This window comes from Macrobrachium rosenbergii, chromosome 56 (assembly GCF_040412425.1).
Source record: "Macrobrachium rosenbergii isolate ZJJX-2024 chromosome 56, ASM4041242v1, whole genome shotgun sequence".
Taxonomy (NCBI): Eukaryota; Metazoa; Arthropoda; class Malacostraca; order Decapoda; family Palaemonidae; genus Macrobrachium; species Macrobrachium rosenbergii.
The window spans coordinates 25,903,595-25,926,500 of NC_089796.1; the positions used below are offsets into that span (position 1 = coordinate 25,903,595).

General features: G+C 40.3%; 1 protein-coding gene across 6 annotated transcripts in view; it reads right to left on the reverse strand.

Moving 5' to 3' along the window:
• LOC136836061 (SLIT-ROBO Rho GTPase-activating protein 1-like) overlaps positions 1-22,906 on the reverse strand; it is a 797,683-nt gene that overhangs the window by 252,557 nt on the left and 522,220 nt on the right. The gene's annotated exons all lie outside the window — the stretch shown is intronic.

A 22,906-nucleotide genomic window follows, 5' to 3' on the forward strand; every position in this document is an offset into this window, starting at 1 on the left:
TATCCACTTTCACTGGTTTCTCCATCTTCACCCTCATTTACTTTTCATCGAGATGGATTTGTGTTGACGGCCTAGAATGCTTAGACGTCAGCATAACACACAATGTTACATAACCCGATTAAAACTTTTGACGTTTCTCTTGCCTCTCAAAGATTTTCATATTTCTTTTCTTCTGAAATCCCCCATCTCTCTCTCTCTCTCCCCAACCTATTTAATCGTATTTTCGTCCGTAAAAAAAAAAAGCTACTTTTCGAGCGGTGCAGAGTTCACCATATTTAGCATTCTGATCTGAATACAGATAATCCCAAGTATTCATGCGTCAAATGCCTAAGAATTAGGCCTAAAACGCGCACGTACACTGTCTACCCAAGGCATGTTGACAATTCCAACATGACCTCACGTTTGCTAAAGTGCTGGTCCATTAGTATACATGCTGAGAGAGAGAGAGAGAGAGAGAGAGAGAGAGAGAGAGAGAGAGAGAGAGAGAGAGAGAGAGAGAGAGAGAGAGCACTAAATTCCAGGTAAAATAAAAAACGAATAGTACCGCAGGCTCAAACACTGTACACTGCAATCCTCCAGTAAAAAATAATCAATTATGAGCAAAGGAACAATGGAAAAAGTAGGTAACAAGTGTTGGGGGGGGGGATTTACTTAGTACAAACGTAATCTATTACTATCGAGCCTAACGCAAGCATCCTTACAGTCCGACCGCCACCTACCACAGTATTGCTGCTCTACCCACCCATCCTCCCTTTTGTGGACTCAGCAGAAAAATATAAAGTACATGAAGCAAAAAAAAAAAAAAAAAAAAAAAAGAGCTCGCAATAGTCATGTTCTATTCTACATAAAAACTTAAAAACAAATAAAAAGTCTTATACAAAAAATCATGTGAAAACTGTAAAATAAAACTGCAAACAAATGCACCAATGAAGATATCCCGTAGGATAATACCATGTTGTATAATGAATAAGCAATAAAAATGGAATTCCAAAATTCTTAGAGTAAACAATCTCACTCGGAACGTTTGGGTGAACGTAACACGTCACGAAATGCGATATGATGAGCAAAGTTCATCTTGCGCAACGCTGGATTTCCTTCGCTAAAACTGACAGCAGATGACACGAGATATAGAGGGTTATTATTGCACGCTTTAACAAAAAATTGTAAAAGCTTGGAAAAAGGGCTAAGCGGGCAATGCCTTCTTCCTCCATGAGGGGAAATGGATTGCGAGGGAGGGGGAGGGGATTTGAACGCTTAATTGAGCGGGGGTAGAAAAGGGGGATGTGAAAGGGGAAAGGGAGAAAAAGGAAAAGGGAGAAGGAGGTGCGGGGATATGGTTCATAGGTTGGAAAGGGAGGGGAACGTGGGAGGGAAGACGACAAGGTGGATTGTGGTGGGGAAGAGATGGAGTAGATGAAAAGGTGGAGTGTTGGGGAAGAGACGAATGGAGAAGAAGAAAAGGTGGAGTGTTGGGGAAGATGTGAATATAGTAGAAGAAAAGGTGGAGTGTGTTGGAGAAGAGTTGCATGGAGTGGATGAAAGGGTGGAGTGTTGGGGAAGAGATGAATGGAGTAGAAGAAAAGGTGGAGTGTTGAGGAAAGATGAATGGAGTAGAAGAAAAGTTAAGAGTATGTTGGAGTAGAGATGAATGGAGTAGAATAAAAGGTGGAGGGTGTTGGAGAAGAGATGAATGGAGTAGATGAAAAGGTGGAGTGTTGGGAAAGAGATGAATAGAGTAGAAGAAAACGTGGAGTGTTGGGGAAGAGATGACTGGAGTAGAAGTAAAGGTGGAGTGTTGGGGAAGAGATGAATGGAGTAAAAGAAATGGTGGAGTGTGTTGGGGAAGAGATGAATGGAGTAGATGAAAAGGTGGAGTGTTGGCAAAATATGAATGGAGTAGATGAAAAGGTGGAGTGTTGGGAAGAAGATGAATGGAATAGAAAAAAAGGTGGAATGTTGGGGAACAGATGGAGTAGAAGAAAAGGTGGGGTGTTGGCGAAGAAATGAATGAAGTAGAGGAAAAGATGGGGTGTTGCTGAAGAGATGAATGGAGTAGAAGAAAAGGTAGAGCATTGGGGAAGAAATAAATAGAGTAAAAGAAAAGGTGAAGTGTGTTGAGGAATAGATAAATGGAGCAGACGAAAAGGTGGAGTGTTGGCGAAGAAATGAATGGAGTAGAAGAAAAGGAAGAGTGTGTTGGAGAAGAGATGAATGGAGTAGAAGAAAATGTGTTGTGTGTAGAAGAGATGAATGGAGTAGAAGAAAAGGTGGAGTGTGTTGGGGGAGATGAATGGGTTAAAAGAAAAAGTGGAGTGTGTTGGAGAAGAGATGAATGTAGCGGAAGAGGTAGTGTTGGAGAACAGATGAAATGAGTAGAAGAAAAGGAGGAGTGTGTTGGAGAAGAGATGAATTGAGTAGAAGAAAAGGTGGAATACTTTGGGAAGAGATGAATGGCATAGAAGAAAAGGTGGAGCGTGTTGGGGAAGATATGAATGGAGTAGAAGAAAAGGTGGAGTGTGTTGGAGAAGACATGAATTATGTAGAACAAAAAGGTGGAGTGTGTTGAGGAAGAAATGAATAGAATAGAAAAAAAGGTATGTGCTGGAGAAGAGATGAATGGAGTAGACGAAAAATAGGAGCGTGTTGGAGAAGAGATGAATGAAGTAGAAAAGGTGGAGTGTTGGGGAAGATATGAATGGAGTAGAAGAAATGGTGAAGTGTGTTGGGGAAGATAGGGGTAGAAAAGGGAAAAGAGAGAGGGGAAAGGGAGAGAAAGGAAAAGGGGGGAGGGCAGTGTGGGGATATGGTTCATAGGTAGGAAAGGGAGAGGAACGTGGAAGAGAAGACAACAAGGTGGAGTGTGTTGGATAAGATATGAATGGAGTAGATGAAAGGGCAGAGTGTTGGGGAAGAGAAGAATGGAGTAGAAGAAAAGGTGGAGTTTTGGGGAAGAAATGAATTGAGTAAGAGAAAAGGTGGAGTATGTTGGAGAAGAGATGAATGCAGTAGATGAAAAGGTGGAGTGTTGGAGAAGAGATGAATGAAAGAGAAGAAAAGGTGCAGTGTTGGGGAAGAGATGAATAGAGTAGAAGAAAAGGTAGTGTGTTGGAGAAGAGACGAATGGAGTAAAGGAAAGGTGCAGTGTTGGGGAAGACATGTATGGAATAGAAGAAAAGGTGGAGTGTTGGCGAGGAGATTAATGGAATAGAAGAAAAGGTGGAGTGCGTTGGCGAAGAGAAGAATGGAGTAGATGAAAAGGTGGAGTGTTGGTGAAGAGATGAAATCGATAAATGAAAAGGTGGAGTTTTGGGGAAGAGATGAATGGAGTAGATGAAAAGGTGGAGTGCTGGGGAAGAGATGAATGGAGTAAATAAAAAGGTGATGTTGGAGAAGAGATGAGTGGACTAGATGAAAAGAAGGCTTGTTGGGGATGAGATGATTGGAGTACAGGAAAGGGTATAGTGTGTTGGAAAAGAGATGAATGGAAAAGAAGAAAAGGTGGAGTGTGTTGTGGAGGAGATGAATGAAGTAAAAGAAGAGGTGAAGTGTGTTGGAAAAGAGAAGAATGGAAGAATGAAGAAGATGAAAGAAGAATGAAGTAGATGAAAAGGAGGAGTGCTGGGGAAGAGATGAATGGAGCAGAAGAAAAGGTGGAGTGTTGGAGAAGAGATGAATGAAGTAGAAAAAAGGCAGTGTGTTGGAGAAGATATGAATGGAGTAGAAAAACAGTTGGAGTGTGTTGGGGAACAGATAAATGGATGGGGAAGAGATGAATGGAGTAGAAGAGAAGGTGGAGTGTGTTGAAGAATAAATGGATGGAATCGAATTAAAGGTGCAGTGTACTGGAGAAGAGATGGATGGAGCAGAAAAAAAGGTGGGGTGTGCTGGAGAAAAGACGAATGGGGTAGAAGAAAAGTTGCAGTGTGCTGGAGAAGAGATGGATGGAGTAGAAGAAAAGGTGGAGTGTGGTGAAAAAGAGAAGGATGGAGTGTGTTGGAGAAGAGATGAATGGAGCAGAAAAAAAGGTAGAGTGTGTTGGAGAAGAGATGAATAGAGTGGAGCAAAATGTGGAGTGTGTTAGATAAGAGATGAATGGAGTAGACGAAAAGGTGGAGTGTGTTGGAAAAGGGAATGATGGAGTAGAAGAAAAAGTGGAGTGTGTTGGAGAAGAGATGGATGGAGAGAAAAAGGTGATGTGTTGGAGAAGCGATGAATGGAATAGAAAAGGTGGCGTGTTGGAGAAGAGATGGTTGGAGTAGAAGAAAAGGTGTTGTGTGTTGGAGAAGAGATGAATGGAGCAGAAGAAAAGGTGGAATGTGTTGGGGAGGAGATGAGAGTAGAAGAAAAGGTAGTGCCAGTTGGGGAAGATATGACTGGAGTAGAAGAAAAGGTGGAGTTTGCTGTAGAAGAGATGGATTGAGTAGAAGAAAATGTGGTGTGCTGGAAAAAGAGATGAATGGAATAGAAGAAAATGTGTGTGTTGGAGAAATGTAAAGGAAAGGTGTGTGTTGGAGAAGAGATGGATAGAGTATAAGGAGAGGAGGAGTGTGTTGGAGAAGAGATGGATGGAGTAGAATAAAAGGTGGAGTTTGTTGGAGAAGAGATGAATGGAGCAGAATAGTATGTGGAGTGTGTTGGGGAAGAAATGAATAGAGTAGAAAAGGAGTTGTGTGCTAGAGAAGAGATGAACATAGTAGAAGAAAAGGTGGAGCATGTTGGAGAAGAGATGACTGGAGCAGAAGAAAAGGTGGGGCATGTTGGGAAGATATGAATGGAGTAAAAGAAAAGGTGGAGCATGTTGGGAAGATATGAATGGAGTAGAAGAAAATGGGGAGTGTGTTGGGGAAGATATGAATGGAGTAGAAGAAAATGTGGAGTGTATTGAGGAAGATATGAATGGATTAGAAGAAAAGGTGGAGTGGGTTGGAGAGGAGATGGATGATATAAAAGAAAAAGTGGATTGTGTTGGCGAAGTGATGGATGGAGTAGAAAAAAAAGGTGTAGTATGTTGAGTGAAGAGATAAATGGAGTAGAAGAAAAGGGGAGTGTTGGAGAAGAGATGAATGGAGTAGAAGAAAAGGTGGTGTGTGTTGGAGAATAAATGGATGGAGTAGAAAAAAGGCGGAGTGTGTTGGAGAAGGGACGGATGGAGTAGAATAAAAGGTGGAGTGTGTTGGAGAAGAGATGAATGGAGTAAAAAATAAAAGGTGGAGTGTGTTGGGGAAGAAATGAATGGGGTAGTAGAAAAGGTGGAGTGTGTTGGAGAAGGGATGGAAGGAGTAGAATAAAAGGTGGAGTGTGTTGGAGAAGAGATGAATGGAGTAAAAAAATGGTGGAGTGTGTTGGGGAAGAAATGAACGGAGTAGTAGAAAAGGAGGTGTTGGGAAAGAGACCAGTGGAATAGAAAAGGTGGGGTCTGTTGGAGGAAAGATGGATAGAGTAGAAGAAATGGTGGTGTGTGTTGGAGAAGAGATGAATGGAGTAGAAGAAAAGTTGGAGTGTTTTGGGGAAGAGATGAATAGAGTAGAAGAAAAGGTGGAGTGTATTGGTGAAGAAATGAATGAGGTAGAAAAAACGTGGAGTGTGTTGGGAATTAGATGAATGGAGTAGAAGAAGGGGTGACAAGGTGACGTCTGTTGGGGAAGAGATGAATAGAGCAGAAGAAAAGGTTGAGTGTGTTGGAGAAGAGAAGGATGGAGCAGAAGAAAAGGTGGAGTGTGTTGGAGAAGAGATGAATGGAGTAGAAGAAAAGGTGGAGTGTTTTGGGGAGAGATGAATAGGGTAGAAGATAAGGTGGAATGTGTTGGAGAAGAGATGAATGGAGTAGAAGAAAAGGTGGAGTGTGTTGAGGAAGATGTGAATTGAGTAGAAAAAAGGTGGAGTGCGTTGGAGAAGAGATTAATGGAGTAGAATAAAGGTGGAGTTGGTTGGACAAAAGATGGATGGAGTAGAAGAGAAGGAGTGTGTTGAAGAGATGAATGGAGTAGAAGAAAAGGTGGAGTGTTTTGGAGAGAGATGAATAGAGTAGAAGAAAAGGTGGAATGTGTTAGAGAAGAGATGAATGGAGTAGAAAACGTGGAGTGTGTTGGGGAAGAGATGAATGGAGTAGAAAATAAAAGGTGGAGGTTGTTGGAAAAGAGATGACTGGCGTAGAAAAAAAGGTGGGGTGTGTTGGGTAAGAGATGACTGGAGTAGAAGAAAAGGTGGTGTGTGTTGGGTAAGAGATGAATGGAGCAGTAGTAATGGTGGAGTGTGTTGGGGAAGAGATGAAAGGAGTAAAATTAAAGGCGGAGTGTGTTGGAGAAAAGATGAATGGAGTAGAAAATAAGGTGAAGTGTGTTGGAGAAGAGATGAATGGAGTAGAAAAAAGGTGGAGTCTGTTGGAGAAGAGATGAACGGAGTAGAAGAAAAGGTGGTGTGTGTTGGGGAAGAGATGAATGGAGTAGAAGAAAAGGTGGAGTGTATTGGAGAGGAGATGAAAAGATTAGAAGAAAAAGTGGAATGTGTTGGAGAAAAGATGAATGGAGTAGAAGAAAAGTGGAGTGTTTTATAGAAGAGATGAACAGAGTAGAAGAAAAGGTGGAGTGTGTTGGGGAAGAGATGAACAGAGTAGAAGAAAAGGTGGAGTCTGTTGGAGAAGAGATGAATGGAGTAGAAAAAGGTGGTGTGTGTTGGAGAAGAGATGAATGGAGTAGAAGAAATGGTGGAGTGTGTTGGGAAGAGGTGAATGGAGTAGGAAGAAGGAAAGCCGGGAGGAGGATGAAATATTTAGAATATTTCAAAAATTAGTATTTGGTAGTTTCTGTATATACTAATAATATACGGTACTTTGATCATTTTCGGAGATCGACATAGCGAATACTTGTATAATGGTTCCACCAAGGGTTGGGTCGGGTAACTCGCCCAGAGGGAGAGGGAGAGATACTTATATTTAACCATGAGCAAAGTTACTATGGTTTATTAAAATAATCCATTTTACGGTTGAATGGTTTGTTAATAAAAAAATTTTTTGCATATGCCTTGTGTTCGATTAGGGCTGCCTCATTCTACCTCGTTTCTTTGGATTTTCCATTACGTCCTTTCAACCTTCCTATCCTATGGCAGCTTCACTTAACTTTATATATGCACAACCTCATAGATCAATTATGCCCAGTTACAGATGACCTCATACTTTTCTCATTGTATATTTAGGTAGCGTTTCAGGACGCTTGATTAGTGGGGAAAAAAAAAATCATGTGATATTTTTCACGTCGATTCACAAGGAATTATTTCTCTCTCTCTCTCTCTCTCTCTCTCTCTCTTCTCTTTCCTAAGCAAAGGTGGTCCTAGACAATGCAATCAACCCTGTCCGACTGAATTCATCTAGTAATTCTAAACAACATACATGAGCTGCATACACAAGCATTAACATATACAGCAAATATATTCACAGCAAAGCACAAACGTACACAATAACTTAAAATGCACATACACACACACACCTAAAATTATAACCCTGATACAGACATAAGCGCGAAGAGCTTCTAATCAAGTTCGGCCGAATCCCACCATCACAATCTCCCTTAATGACCCCATAAACAGAATTTTAATGCGGATTTTAGCCGAGGGTTTACGTAGCACGGAAGCTAAGTAAAAGTAACACAACAAGCGAGAGACCAGTTTGTGAAATAATTATTGACGACGGTAACTAGTTCTTAACATTAACTGCTAAGCTATTTCCATGCGGGGCATTTTAGTTGGTGCTCGGTAGTTTAATGATCCTTTTGGCTCATTCAATATGAACGACCGTACAACAACAACAACAACAACAACAATAATAATAATAATAATAATAATAATAATAATAATAATAATAATAATAGAAAAACTGCTTATAGCGGGGATCGATTGGAAAGTCGCTGAACAGATAGATCACATCGATTCCACCATTTCTACATAGCATTATGAGAGAGAGAGAGAGAGAGAGAGAGAGAGAGAGAGAGAGAGAGAGAGAGAGAGAGAGAGAGAGAGAGAGAGAGAGAGAGGTTGGCTCTCGTTTTATATACAGTGTATATATATATATATATATATATATATATATATATATATATATATATATATATATATATATATATATATATGTATATATGTAGGTGTGTGTGTGTGTAACGGAGACAGAAAAAGGTTGTTAAGTCCGTACGTAAAATAGACAAAGGAGAAAGACTATAACCGTTGGAGTCGCCGCCAATCTATATGGTGTTTTCGTCGCCGGACGTCGGCAGCTAAGCCATCATTTTTAACATAGGGCAAAAGGGCTAATGGAGGCGATGACCTCTCGCCGATGAGTCCACCACTGGAATCCAGGGTCATCGAATGAAAGAAGTCTTGTCGCTTCAGAGAAACAGGTTACCGATTCACTAGTGATGTAGTGATATAGTGACTAATTTAGAGTGACTATATGAAAATTAACGAAATAAACTAATGCGAATGCAACTCGCTGAAAAAATGCATAGACTTGGCAGCACCCTCGAGCCATGACGTCACAGAGACATGACCCCATATAAGGGGAGACAGAAGTAGACACAACAGCAGAAAAATAGACAAAAAGGGAGAGAGACAGACAGAGTGCGTGGGAAATGAGAAGTTGAATTGTGTCGCAGTAGAAAGAACTAAATCAGCGACATCTCTCGCAGAACTAATAACAAAGTCCAAGTTTTGGACTTAGAAAATCAGTGACGTCTCCCAAAGACTCAGTAACAAAGCCCATTGAAGTATTCAGGTATAAATAACAAACTAAGAAAAGTAGGACACGCATCTCATTGACATCTTTCTAGCAAAATATGAAAGTTCCTTAAAAACTGAAAACACAATGCCACACTTGCATCTTGTTACCTTAAAATGGGCTGTGAAGAGATTTAGCTGAAAGATAAAAGCGCCCATTAAAGTGGTGGCAGATGACGGGATACGATTATGCAAGAAAGAACTAATTAGTGAGTTTTCAAAAAATCTGCATACCAACTCTCAACCTCAAGACTAAGTGTAAGGTGCTTTCTTTCTGAGAGCTGTAATCAGATAATGTGCGACCAAGTTCCAGTGTTTTCCACCGAAATTTCACCCACTTCCGCAACATCGTTAATGATATCAACGCTCTGCAAGAAAAAAAGGTTTTGAGAGGGGAAGAATTCATCGTCCTACTTCATTAAAAGAGGAGGTTTCATCGAACACGTGAATACAGACATTTAGCATGGAGCCAGTGCAGTGCAGCGCTAGAAGAAAGAAGGCAACTTGAAGAAAGAAGAAGCTGGTGAAGAAAAGGAACAAGTTCTTAAAAGTACCAGGGAGGGAGTGCAAACGATACTTGGACATCAGTTTAGTACTCATTTTATCATTAAAATTAGCACAGGACCCTGCTTACTAAAAATAGTTAAATTAATAATTACGCTAAGGAAATGGACGGACGGTTTGGCACTCGGGCGCGCGCACACACTCACTCACAACCACCCTACGACGTAACCCCGCTTGGACTGACTGATAGTCGTTATTGCCTTATTGGCGTCCGTTGGCACTGCCCTCGACCTTAGGCCCAATCCTGATTGGTTCTTTCTTTTCGGACCAACCAATAGGGCCTTGGCATCAAAAAGATTACTAGCAGTCGCCGAAAAATGTAAGAACTTAAATGTCAAAAACCAACAATTTAAACATTTTTAGAAAAACAATGAACTAAAAGAGATGGTACCAGACACTAATAGAATCAGCAGTGATAGAAGATTACGCTTCAGATATTGTTGGCTTCAAAAGACTACAGAAACTGTTCAAGCACTGGCACATATGACAGATAAAACATCAATGGGATCCACACACGAAAATAAAAAAATGAATATGGTATAACAAGGTGCACAGACACATTCATGATATGCAACTGCAAAATAAAAATATCATGAATTTTCCTTTTCACAGCAGCAATTGACATAAATGTTTGCAACCTGTGACCGTATGTACATCAGGTGCATTACATATGACCCGCAGACAGTCTTGCACGTTATCATCATTTTCCTCCCCTAAATAGCCAGGCATGCCCGGAAAGGGGGCACCGCTTGTTCACGTGCGACATTAGGACGTCCTCTTTGACAGGATGCATGTGTCACAGACGGGATTCTCCTTGGGCAGCTGTTTTGACTTTTGATATGTTGGATCACCGCACTATCACTCTTCTCTTAGTTTCTTTTTTCACGCGGTACGGGCCCAAGTAGGCGGGTTCGCGCTTATGCTTTCTCGGTTGCCGCCTTTTCAAATAAATCCTGTCCCCTCACTAGTATCGGAGATGATTGCGTACGGAATCTTTTATCGTAGTTCGTTTGATGTTTTTCACTGGCCCTCAATAAGAATGTCTGCGTCACCTCGAACACTCTCCAGGTCAAGTTGCAAAAATACACCCGGTATTGTTGGACGCGATTTAACGGTAAGGTTCGAGGATCCATGATCAGAGTGTGCGGCAGTGAGGGATCCTGTCCATACACCAAGAAAAACGGGCCATCTCTTATGGAGCTGTTATACTTCGTGTTAAGCACAAATTCCGCAATCGGCAACATCTCTACCCACTGATTCGGGCTGTCCTCTACTAAGTATTTTAATATATTTACCACCTTTCTATTATGGGATTCAACTAACCCACTGGTTGAAGGCCGGTAAGAAGTTAATGTGAAATGTGTGATTTTCATAATTTCTGTCAATTCTTTTATCACGGCGTTAATGAATTCACGACCATTATCACTTATTAATGTACAGGGACAGCCGAACTTCACTATGAGTGAACTCACTCGAGCAACCGACACCGCCGATTTGTCTATCATAGTGTAAGTATGAGCATATTGCGTAAAAGCATCCGCCATCACACACGCATACCTGCACTGCCCGTCCCACCTTGGGGAAGGGTCCGGCTACGCCATTATGCACCTTGGCAAATTTAACAGGTACTTTCGCCACATCAGAGCCTTGGGGAAAGTAGCCTATGTATGTTGCTCTTCATACAGTTGCGGATATGACATTTGGCAATAAAGTCTACAATATCTTTTCAGGCCTAGCAAAAAAAAAAAAAAAAAAAAAAAAAAATCGGACTCACACGCCCTCCTTCGTGACCTCTCTATACCTAAATGCTTTGCATAGGGACTTACATGTATTACGTGGACGGCTTTTTTTTTTTTTTACCAAAGGAGGAGGAAGAACAATGCGAGATCGAACATCAACCGATCTCTTCTCGTACGAGCAAAACAAGATACCTTCTTCTTTGAAGAATTTATCTCTTGGCACTTTTAGGAAAGCTGGGAACTCAGTACTCAAACCTCTTGCGTACGTCTTAACCTGTTCAATCCAGGCTTCAGACTTCTGACCTCTTCCCACTTCTTCCACACTCCAGCCACACAAATCAACCACACACTCATCCTCGGGCATTCATTCGCAGCACCCCCTGAAGTGCTGCCTCTTGTCATACCAGCTGGCACGACTCACTTCCGTTTTCTCTTTCCGAGTCACCGAGTCCTCCCCGTTTTCTGTGCAATCCGCCCGCCGGTGCATTCGGAGTATTTAACTCCACACGTTGTTGTTCCTTGTCTTTTTCGCTCGAGTCGTACCTCCAACTATGGCACCCCTGGAGAGGGCATCGGCTACATTGTTGGTTTTTCCTCGCTATATGCTCAAATTTCACAACATCAAACTATAACAGCCGCTCGATCCAACGAAGCTTTCGAGAAGTTAAATCCCCTTTTTTGAATAATCTTTCAGCGGTCTATGATCTGTTTGTAATAGTCTTATGCCCCAAGAAAAAGTAGCGATGTCTCTCCAGCATCCACAATATTGTGCCAATGCGTCTCTATCTAAGGTACTGTAATTCTTCTCTGCCCCTTTTAATGCTCGTGATGCAAAAAATAAAAAAAATAAAAAAAAAAATCTGATTCCCGTTCCCTTCACCATCAACTTGAGAAATTACTCCCCCAATGTTTACACTACTTGCGTCGGTAGTTACTAGAAATGGCCGATCGAACTTCGGATAAGACAATAGTTCATCGCTGATAAATGCAATCTTTAATTCTTGAAAAGCCTCCTCTTCTTCCCTCCCCCAATGGAAATCTGAGTGTTTTCTTAATAAATCCAACGGACTAGCTTTTCTACCAAAATCCTTGATAAATTTACGGTAATAGTCGGCGAGCCCTACCCCAAAGGACCCCTTGGCACTCACTGAGGCACCGACACTCACTCACTCCCTTGCGTTCTTCGGTTGGGGGAATTCATTAATTGCCTCTACTTTAAGTATACCTTACTTTAACCAGACCACTGAGCTGATTAACAGCTCTCCTAGGGCTGGCCCGAGGGATTAGACTAATTTTACGTGGCTAAGAACCAATTGGTTACTTAGCAACGGGACCTACAGCTTATTGTGGAATCAGAACCACATTATACCGAGAAATGAATTTCTATCACCAGAAATAAATTCCTCTAATTCTTCATTGGCCGGCCGGAGACTCGAACTCGGGCCTAGCGGGTGCCAGGCCACAACTCTACCGACTCTACTTTACTGGCACAGGGCTTTATGCCTTCGGATGTTTCTATGTGCCCAAGAAATTCAGCTTCCCGTTGAAAAAATTTGCATTTATCTAGATTAATTTTCATATCACGTCTTTTCAATGCCTCTAGTACTTTAACAATGTTCCTCTTATGTTCCTATTCCGCAGCCCCAATTATAATTATATCGTCTAAATATACAAATACGCTGTGATCAAAAATGAGGCTAGTAATGACATCACGGCTCTTGAGAAATGAGCAGGGACGTTCTTTACTGCAAAGGGGAGATAATTATATTCAAATAACTGATCAATAGCTATATAAACAGTTTTTCCTTGCTTCTCCTGTCTATAGGTATTTGATGATATCCCGATTTAAGATCTACGGTAGTGAAAAATGTACTATCTCTAACCTTGATTAACAATTCTTCGATAGAGGGCAATGGGAATGCACTGTCTTTTGTGATTACAATTAACTTTCCATAATCAACACATAACCGTCACGACCGGAGAAGCCCAGGGAGATTCAATCCCTCTAATTATCCCTTGACCCCTTAACTTATTTCTCTCTTCCCATTTCTCGTTGGTAATGAACCGGTACTCTATATTGTTTTGATCAAACAGGGGGTGGGGTGATCCCAGGTTTCTATAACAAAAGGGGATTTATTAATTGTGCCTGCGGGTTCGTCTCCAATCGCCATTACATCTTGATAGTTCCTTACCATTTCCTCTACAATTTCCCTACAGGTAACAGGGGTGGACCCACCAGCTGTCTGGAGGGGTCTCCACAAACGCTCCTCACCGCGGCGCAGCCTTGAAACTGGCTACCCAAGTCGCGAGTGTGTGAGAGGCGTTTGTTATTTCACAAGGTTCAAGGTCGCATATCGACCCGCTATCTAAAACTGTACGTTGGTTACTCATATTAATAAAGGGCACATATACTTCGCCCTGAATCACCTCACTCCTGGCTATGTAAAATCGTTCCATCAGTGAGATGTCGAGCAGGCACAACGGCTTTGGAGGAGTGTCCTAGGCGCCGCGATGTCTCCGGGCACTGGGACGGCGGGTATACCTCCCTCCCCCACAGCCCCCCTGGGCACTCACTGAGACACCGACACTCACTTACCCGTCACTCTCCTTCCAGGGGAATTCTCTGTCTTCCCAAAAGAACTTCGATTCCCCTTCCGTTCGTGCCACTTATCTTCATTTTGTTTCTCTGTACGAAATCAATCCCCAAGATAATGGGAAATCCTTCTACGCCTGTTGATGGCACGACGTAGAATATATGATCAATGGCGTGCACACTGATCATTATTGGCTGCCTTACAGTTCGCTGGGCTGCCACTTGATGGCCGCCATCTGTTGTCAACATGAACGAGCCTCCCATTTGCTGTACCGGGCCGGTCACCAGTGCCTCCTCCATCAAGGACTCGCTAGCACCTGTAACCAACAAAGCTCGTCCTTCATGTTCCCCTGCCCGTACCCTTAGGACGGGTATACTGGCTCCTCCCACAGGGGCGAGGGGGGGGCGCGATCGGGGCGGCGCCCGCCATATTTGTCCCATTTTTTTGTATAGGACCGAACCAAATGGCCCGCCTGATTACAACGGAAGCATCGCCGATGATCGGAACAGGGGCACTTTGCTCGAAGGTGGCCCCATCTTCCACATCCCGAACAGACGTCCGGCCGTTCATTCCCCCTCTTCCTACCGCCCGCTCCGGGCTGGGGTACTGGCTCCCCCAAATGGTTTGACCGTTGCCTTTAACGGCTGGGGAGTGGTGTGCGTTCCTCCATTTGCTTGCCGTTGCTGCAGATGGTTCAGCAGCATCTGCACCCTGGGTAACACGTCCTGCAAGGCCTCCTTCTCGTCGAGCAAAAGTCCAGCCACGGAGGGAGGATGGGCGCTCATTAACACACGCCGGCAGAACGCTTCTTTATCGTCTTCAGTCTGTTCGCTTCAGGTGCCAGACTCTCGTAATCCCAGTAGATTCGGTCACAGTAGACCATTACTGTCTCCCCTGCCGTTAGTCCTGGCCTATACATCTCTCTCATCATCACTTTTCCTGCACGAGGTAGGGCAAATTGCTGAATGAGGCGCTGTCTGAACGCCGTCCAGTCAGCCGAATACTTGACGGGCCATCCCATTACTTGGTGGGCTGCACTCCCCGTCAGCTTTTGCTTCGCCAGCACTACTCTTTCTCTGTCCGACCAGTCTTGGGTGGCGTTTTCCAAGCACTTAACAAACACTTCCACTGATAAAAAACCTTCTTCCGGCCGAGAATCGTCGATTGCAGGCACGAAGCCGTCTAACACCGGTAATTCATAAACGGGTTCCAACGGTTGCACTTTGTCTGTTTGCGGAGGTGGCACCGTTTCTGCCGTTTTGGCGGGGCGGGTCGTCGCGTATCTGTCCTTTATCTCATTTATTAATTGGCGCAGCGCTTTCAAAAATTGTTCTATATCCCCTCGCCGATCGTTTACAATGTCCTCCTTCATGGTACCACATGCAGTTTTTCTTATCGTCTTCATTTTTTTTTCACATTTATAACTATGCGTTGAATCACTAGGGGACCCACACCTGTCAACAAATTTGACCTGAGTCATCTAGGGGTCATTAAAAGTACCAGGGAGGGAGTATAAATGATACTCGGACATCAGTTTAATACTTATATTATCATCAAAACTAGTACAAGGCACTGCTTACTAAAAATAGTTAAATTAATAATTACGCTAAGGATGGCACTGGGGAGCGCGCACGCACTCACACAACCGCCCTGCGACGTAACCCTGCTTGGACTGACTGACAGTCGTTAACTCGTTATTGGCGTCCCTTGGCACTGTCCCTCGACCTTAGGCCCAATTCTTTCTTTTCAGATCAACCAATAGGGCCTTGGCATCATGAAGCCCTGGCATTCTTGGTGACGCTATGACGCCTTACAAAACGGTTAAAAACACTCAGGCCACGCTAGCGAAATTTCCGGTAGACCATTCAGGGCACAGGGGCACCTGGGGCCATATTGGGCGATAATAGATCTCTGCATATACATACACACACACACTATATATATATATATATATATACAGTATATATATATATATATATATATATATATATATATATATATATTATATATATACAGTATATATATATATATATTATATATATATATATATATATATATATATATATATATATATATATATATATATATATAAAACATTTGTAAACTTGCAAACACTATATCCATCAAGTCTGACACCCAATAAAAATACTGCTTAAAAACATTAGGGATAGGCAGTGCTGCGGAGCAATCCACAGCATATAAAGCCTCTGTTTTTCCTTTTATTGCATTCGTATTTATCTTGCACGAGGGCTAATTTCGAGCCGCTGCCTAAAAGGGTCTCCTTACAGCTGCTGGTTTCATCATCAGGAGAGAGAGAGAGAGAGAGAGAGAGAGAGAGAGAGAGAGAGAATCGCTTAGTGAAAAATGAACTTTATAAAAATATTTTTATCATAATTATTTACCCATTTCCGAAGTTCCTATAAATATTTGGCTTAAATCAAATGCATTAAACCTAGGAAAAATAAACACATGAGCATAACACCAGGGACAATAACCAAATTAAAAAATGAAAAACTTCCCCGAAAGAAAGAAAACGAAAAAAGGCGAAAACAACCAAACCTGACCAACGGGGGAAGTACTGAACGAACGCAACCGCAAGCTTCCAGAGGTACGATGTTTCACAAACCGACAGCCTGAGATGACCGTTGGGGAGTGAGCACATTCTTTCATCTTCAATCAGGATGTATCTTTCTGCGCTTCCACTTTTTCCTTCTTCCCTTTTTTCATTTTTTTTAAGCGACGGTCGTTATGAATGGTGCTTGGGAGTGTTGATGCACTGAGAATCCAGAACAGACAAGTGAATGAACAGAAGTCTTAAAATTCTTGGTTGAGTGTCGTGAGAAAATTGACGTTCCAAATAAATAAAAAAAAAAATTCTGCCACAGGATGAGCAGGAGTGTCTCACACACACATATACAGAGAGAGAGAGAGAGAGAGAGAGAGAGAGAGAGAGAGAGAGAATCATCAATTACAAGCAATATGCAAATACCTTCAGTATAAAGGGAAAATATTTATTACATAAAACCGTAAAAAAGGAATAACATTACAATATATAAAAACAAGGACAGTAACGGAAATAAAATGTTCAGAAATGCAAAGCTACTTATTTTCAAAACGATATCCACGAGAGATTGGCGAAAGTACAAATTATTCGTAGCATCTATGCCGTTTGAAACTTATAATTTATATGTATATATATATATATATATACATATACATATATATATATATATATATATATACACACACATATATATATACATATAATATTATATAAATTTATATTAAATTTCACTAATTGCACGACAATATAAAATGGCAAAGAAATATAACTGAAATAACAAAACTGTAGACGTGTGACTCAAGCATACACATTCTTCAGGGAGAATGGAGATCTATGGGCTACATAAGCCTACGCGATGTGTGTTGATGTACTTCAATCTGCGGATAACTGGGGAAGCATGAATGTATACATCTGCATACCCACATTCACACACACACTATACAAAGTAATATATATATATATATATATATATATATATATATATATATATATATATATATATATATATGTATATATATATATATATATATGTTTATACACATATATATAACACATATACACACACATATATATATATATATATATATATACATATATATATATATATAAATATATATATATATATACGTATAGAAAGTGAGCGATGATTTCTTTTCGACACTTCTGCAATTCAATTCAACCCACTTTGATGTTGATAACAAACGTTTGAGAGAGAGAGAGAGAGAGAGAGAGAGAGAGAGAGAGAGAGAGAGAGAGAGAGAGAGAGAGAGAGAGCCTACAGGCCTTGGCCTCGTGCCCAAGTAAGAAGTTCCTCAGCAAGCGCCCTTAAACCGCCTTTTCATCTAACGTTCGTCGCTCGCGTTTTGAGGTAAATCCTTTTGGAATTCAAATTCCACTTCTGAAGAAACAATTCGGTTTAACAATATTCCCTTAGTGATATATTCACCGTAATCACATGGCTTCTAATTGTTTTTCTTGTCTAATTTTATCTTCATTTAGTGTTTGCAAGATCTACATTAACTACATTATATAAACATAAATATCAATAGTGTACAATGGTGAAATATATATATATATATATATATATATATATATATAATATATATATATATATATATTTAGAGTATGTGTCAACTAGAAATGTACATTTCATAATGCTAAAAATAATGTTGCTGACATCTGTTCAAAATATCACATCGATGCTAAATTTTATAAAAAATAGAAAGTGTGCACAGACACAATTCACACACACAATATATATATATATATATATATATATATATATATATATATATATATATAATATATATATATATATATATATATATATATATAAATGTGTGTATGTGTCTGTCAAACGCAAAGATTATTAAATAAAAAAAAAGTATAATAATGCTCTCTTTCTCTTTCTCCGGTGATGAGCAGTAATTCGACCTGTGTTTCACTCATCTGATCCGATTGGTCAAATGTATCCCGACGTGTAACCGTCTGGGAGGGAGCGCTCGATCTTAACACAATCTGATGAACCTGATGCAGCTTAAAATCTCATTAACGTGTCCATTAATGTCACAACGTCTCCTGGGGAAAAAAATATAGTACAAAAAAAAGACGGGGATCGGTACGAGGAAGTAAAAAAAAAAAAAGGGGTGAGAAGATATAAGCGCGAGGGTACATACAAGCTCCTTAAAAAGCTATAATGCTGAATGCTGAAATCGGTGACACTGGACCACGATTCTAATCATAGGTGCTGAAACACCTACCAATTTGGGTGAGAGTTATTCTCAAAGGGATAGTGAATTCGACAGAAAAAGATATTTGTGGCTATTATTTGAGCAAAAAATATGCAGTACTACGTAGAATATAAAAATAGTCACGCGTGTACAACAAAAATTCTCTCTCTCTCTCTCTCTCTCGTGTGTATTATGTGTTTGTGTACGCGCGTTGGTATCTGTACGTGTGTGAGCATGAGCATGTTCAAACACACGTGAGAGACCATATCAGGCCCCATAACTATGAAACGGCTAACAACAAAACATCACATATTGTATAAGTGGGGACGTGTGGGAACGACCGTTAACAACAAATCAAACTACTGCACCTAAATTGAGGCTAGTGTGGATATTTTTTAAAAGATGCTTAAGAGCTCTAATCCAAGAGGAACAACAAACAAACAAAAACGAGCTATGATGGAAATAAAAGCGTCGTCACTAGAATATGTGATCCGTAATGTTGGGGCTGAGCCAGGATTGATCTCGTCTTTTCCGAAGACGGTTGCTCATTATAATCGTTAGGGAAATGATAATCCCGTCTCTACCTAGTGACCCCAAAGGCTGACTCGATTCACTCAAATTCTGTCTGTCTACAAACACGTCAACATATGTAGGGGAATAGGATACAGACTTTAGGCCAAAGGCCAAGAGCTGAGAGCTGTGAGGTTATTCAGCACTGAAAGGGAAATTGACAATAAGAAGTTTTGAAAGGTGTAACAGGAGGAAAACCTCGCAGTTGCACTATGAAACAATTGTTAGAGAGGGTGGAAAGTCAGATGGAAGAAAGAGACCAAGAACGGAATACAGTAAAAGGAATGAAGGACGCTGGGCCGAAGGGACGCTGCGAAGGCCTTAAGTAATGCCCACAATGCACGACGTGAGGTGCACTGACGGCACTAGTCCCCTACCGGGGTTAATATATATTATCACAAACGCAAACAAATATAAAGACGTAAATACATACAGATACACACGACAATATATTATAAAAAAAAAAAAAATGTTGGCTTTCGTATGGAATCTTGTAATGACGTTACCACAAGGTATCATGAGAGTCAAGTACATCAAGCGCGCTCGTGTTCACAGTGACAACCAAACGATTCTTTGGTACTAACGGAACCGGTAAACATGACATATACGTTAAACTGGGTAAGATTGAACGAACCTTAAAAAGATAGTATAGCTAACAATTCATCATTACATTAGTCTTACTAATAGGGACAGAGAGTAACAAGGCTGCTGCTTTCGTAGTCATTAACCTAACCACATCTCTGGTTATTAGTAGTGGATTTGTGGTTGATCATACCGACTAGATGGGCAAGGACACACCAAATGTTTACACACACACACACACACACACACATATATATATACATATACATAAAACTAGAAGCTGACAGAACATTATTCACTTGTCAGTAACCATCAACATTATGGCATGTGCAAATTATGCTGGAATATAATTTAAAAATGTGTGTGGTTACCCGGAATGTAAGAGACAAATTTGCCACAGTACTTATATTATCTGCATTTGTACCATTATTTTCAAACTGCAGGCTGCAGAATGATGCAAAAGACAATAGGTGAAATTTCGTGTGATAAATATGATTATCAGTGTTTTATTGCAGCTTTAGTACATGTACTCCGCCATATGCTGGTATGATAAAACACTTTGTAAAAGTGCACAACTAATTATTATACTGCAAAAACATTTCCTGACACATCCGCGTAAGCAAAGTAAAAAACTGACCTAAATCTGTAAATGAACAATAAAAACTAACACAATACTAAAGTTCTATTAGCTGAAAAAAATACAAATGATTTAATACATTATCCTTAACGTTTATGATTAAAACTAAAATATTCTGCTGCCAAAAGACACTGAACTATGTAAAAAAAATTAAAGTTAAATAGATTCTAAAAAATATCATAAGGTAAGTACGAATTATAACCTACGGATAGAAAGACGTACTGAAAATCTGCAAACTCCCATCATGATATAAATTACTGCTTTCACATTTACTTAGAAGGGTACCAAAGGCTGTGGGAATATATATTCTAAAATAATTACCATCACAATTTACGGCTAAATCTTTTTTTCACCACGAATTTTTCATTTACTATTTTATCCATTTATTAAAAAAAATAAAATTACATTCCAAGGCAACCGCCAAACCCCGAGCCTAGCTGCTAGCTCCACTGCACTCTACACCCTCGCTGTGACAACCACAGTCGACCAATCACTAGGTATATCATTTCCTGATTCGGTCAACAGAGGAAACGGATTTTCTATGAACCAGGTCTAATAATTAACGCCTCATTAGCGGGATTGATCCCCTGTCTCCAGCTAGTGGGACAAGGTTGAAGCCACCAAGCCACTGGAACCGATGTATGTATGTGTGTATATATATGTATATATATATATATATATATATATATATATATATATATATATATATATATATATATATATATATAATTTATATATGGCCTGATCACGACCCTGATTGGTTTTCGAAGGCCTAGTGAAGGACCAAGGACCAATTTCGAGGTGGGATAAAGTGCCACGGGCGGGAAATTGGGACAGCGCCCGAAGGGTGGAAAGACAAACAAAGTCACCATGTCGTGCCATAACGAGTACCCGCCGCCGTCCGGGTTTGCCTATAATGATCAACGTAATCATTAATCATACTAAATAAGGGGGCCCTGCTGTACTTTACGATGATATATTTCACTGTTAAACGTTCCCCTCGCTTCTCCTTTAATGCATGACCTTCCTTCATTAAAGAACTTGATGCTTTAAATGACTCAGAATTGGGGTTATATATATATATATATATATATATATATATATATATATATATATATATATATATATATGTATGTATGTGTGTGTGTGTAAGTGTGTGTGTGTGCATTTACAAAATTATCAAAAGAACTATACTGTTAGAATTAAAACCACTACAGTAAAGACAATGCCATATCGTTTGAGACAGGCAAAAGGACATAAAATAACGAAAAGAAGAATCAGAAGAAAGAAAGAGCGGGGAAGGGGACGATGAAGGAGGAGAGAGGTGGGGGGGGAGGAGAAATATGGAATGTGAAACAAGGTTTAGAGCAATTCCATATCAGTGATTTTTGACATAAACAGAACAAGACAAAACATGATTAGTATGAGAACGACTATTACAGAAGGGAGGCAGGGAAGGGTTGTAGGGGGACGGGGGGGGGGACGTAAGGTAGGGAGAAGAATAGAGATCGAAGTGAAACAGGTTTTATAGCATATTTTTTCAGTGATCTTCTCTCATACATAAAAAACAAAAACACGTTCAGGAGGGGGGGGGGGGGCAGAGTGAAGCAAGTTTCGGTCGATAACTTTATTTCAATTATTTCCACTGACAACCATAAGAGAGATCGTACCACAGACTGTGTATAATATGCTCGATTGAAAGGTTCTTCTAAGAGAAAGATCTCACACTCTAATGCCTGCCACCTCCTAAAAGAGCAAAAGACGATTCTAAATACAAGCATAACAATCTGTTTGAAACCCTTTTCTTTCTTCACAGGTATGAATGAAACCTGAAGCTGCCTGGATGATCAACAAAAATCCCGCTTTTATTTTTAGCGTATATTATTCATTTCCTTTTATGATCCTTCTTTCTATTCACACATGGTTATAGCATTACATATAAATGTGCACATTTTGGGTAATAATAAATACTAGCAATAGCTGTTCGTTTTCAACTCATGACATGGTCCCTTTCGGCTGAATATTCAGTCATAACGGACTACTGTAAAAAAGACTTGGAAGTAAACTATCATGTTTGGAGCGTTGTTTGTAAATTAACAACCGCAGCAAAATAAAGTTTTAAGTTTAATATAATAATAATAATAATAATAATAATAATAATAATAATAATAATAATAAAAATAATAGTAACTTGAAAATGCACGGTTACACCTGAGGCATAACCTACGAAAGGCCATGCACTTGCATTACCCCACCTTCAACAATACCCATTCCTTTCCCATCCATCCCTTCTTCACTACAGGCCCTCCTCCTTTTCTCTCCTCTTTCGCTCTTTCTCTTTTCCATTACCGATATTAAATGGCATTAAAAACCGCACAGCCCACCCCATTTTTTCGTCAGGGGAACGCTAGCGTTCCGACCAGCGCAGGATGCCATTCTAAGCGAAAATTTCATGACCCGTAAAAACTAACATTTCTCGCAAAGATAAAGAAAGAGGAGGAAAGTTGGGAGGAGCTCGGATGGCTGGGGTCGTTTGAGGAGTGAAGTTTGGTCGTATGTACTTAAGACAGAAAAGTGGGAAGATGGCTCCATTCGGGTGACATGTAAAGACACTCTGAGTTTATTATTATTATTATTATTATTATTATTATTATTATTATTATTAT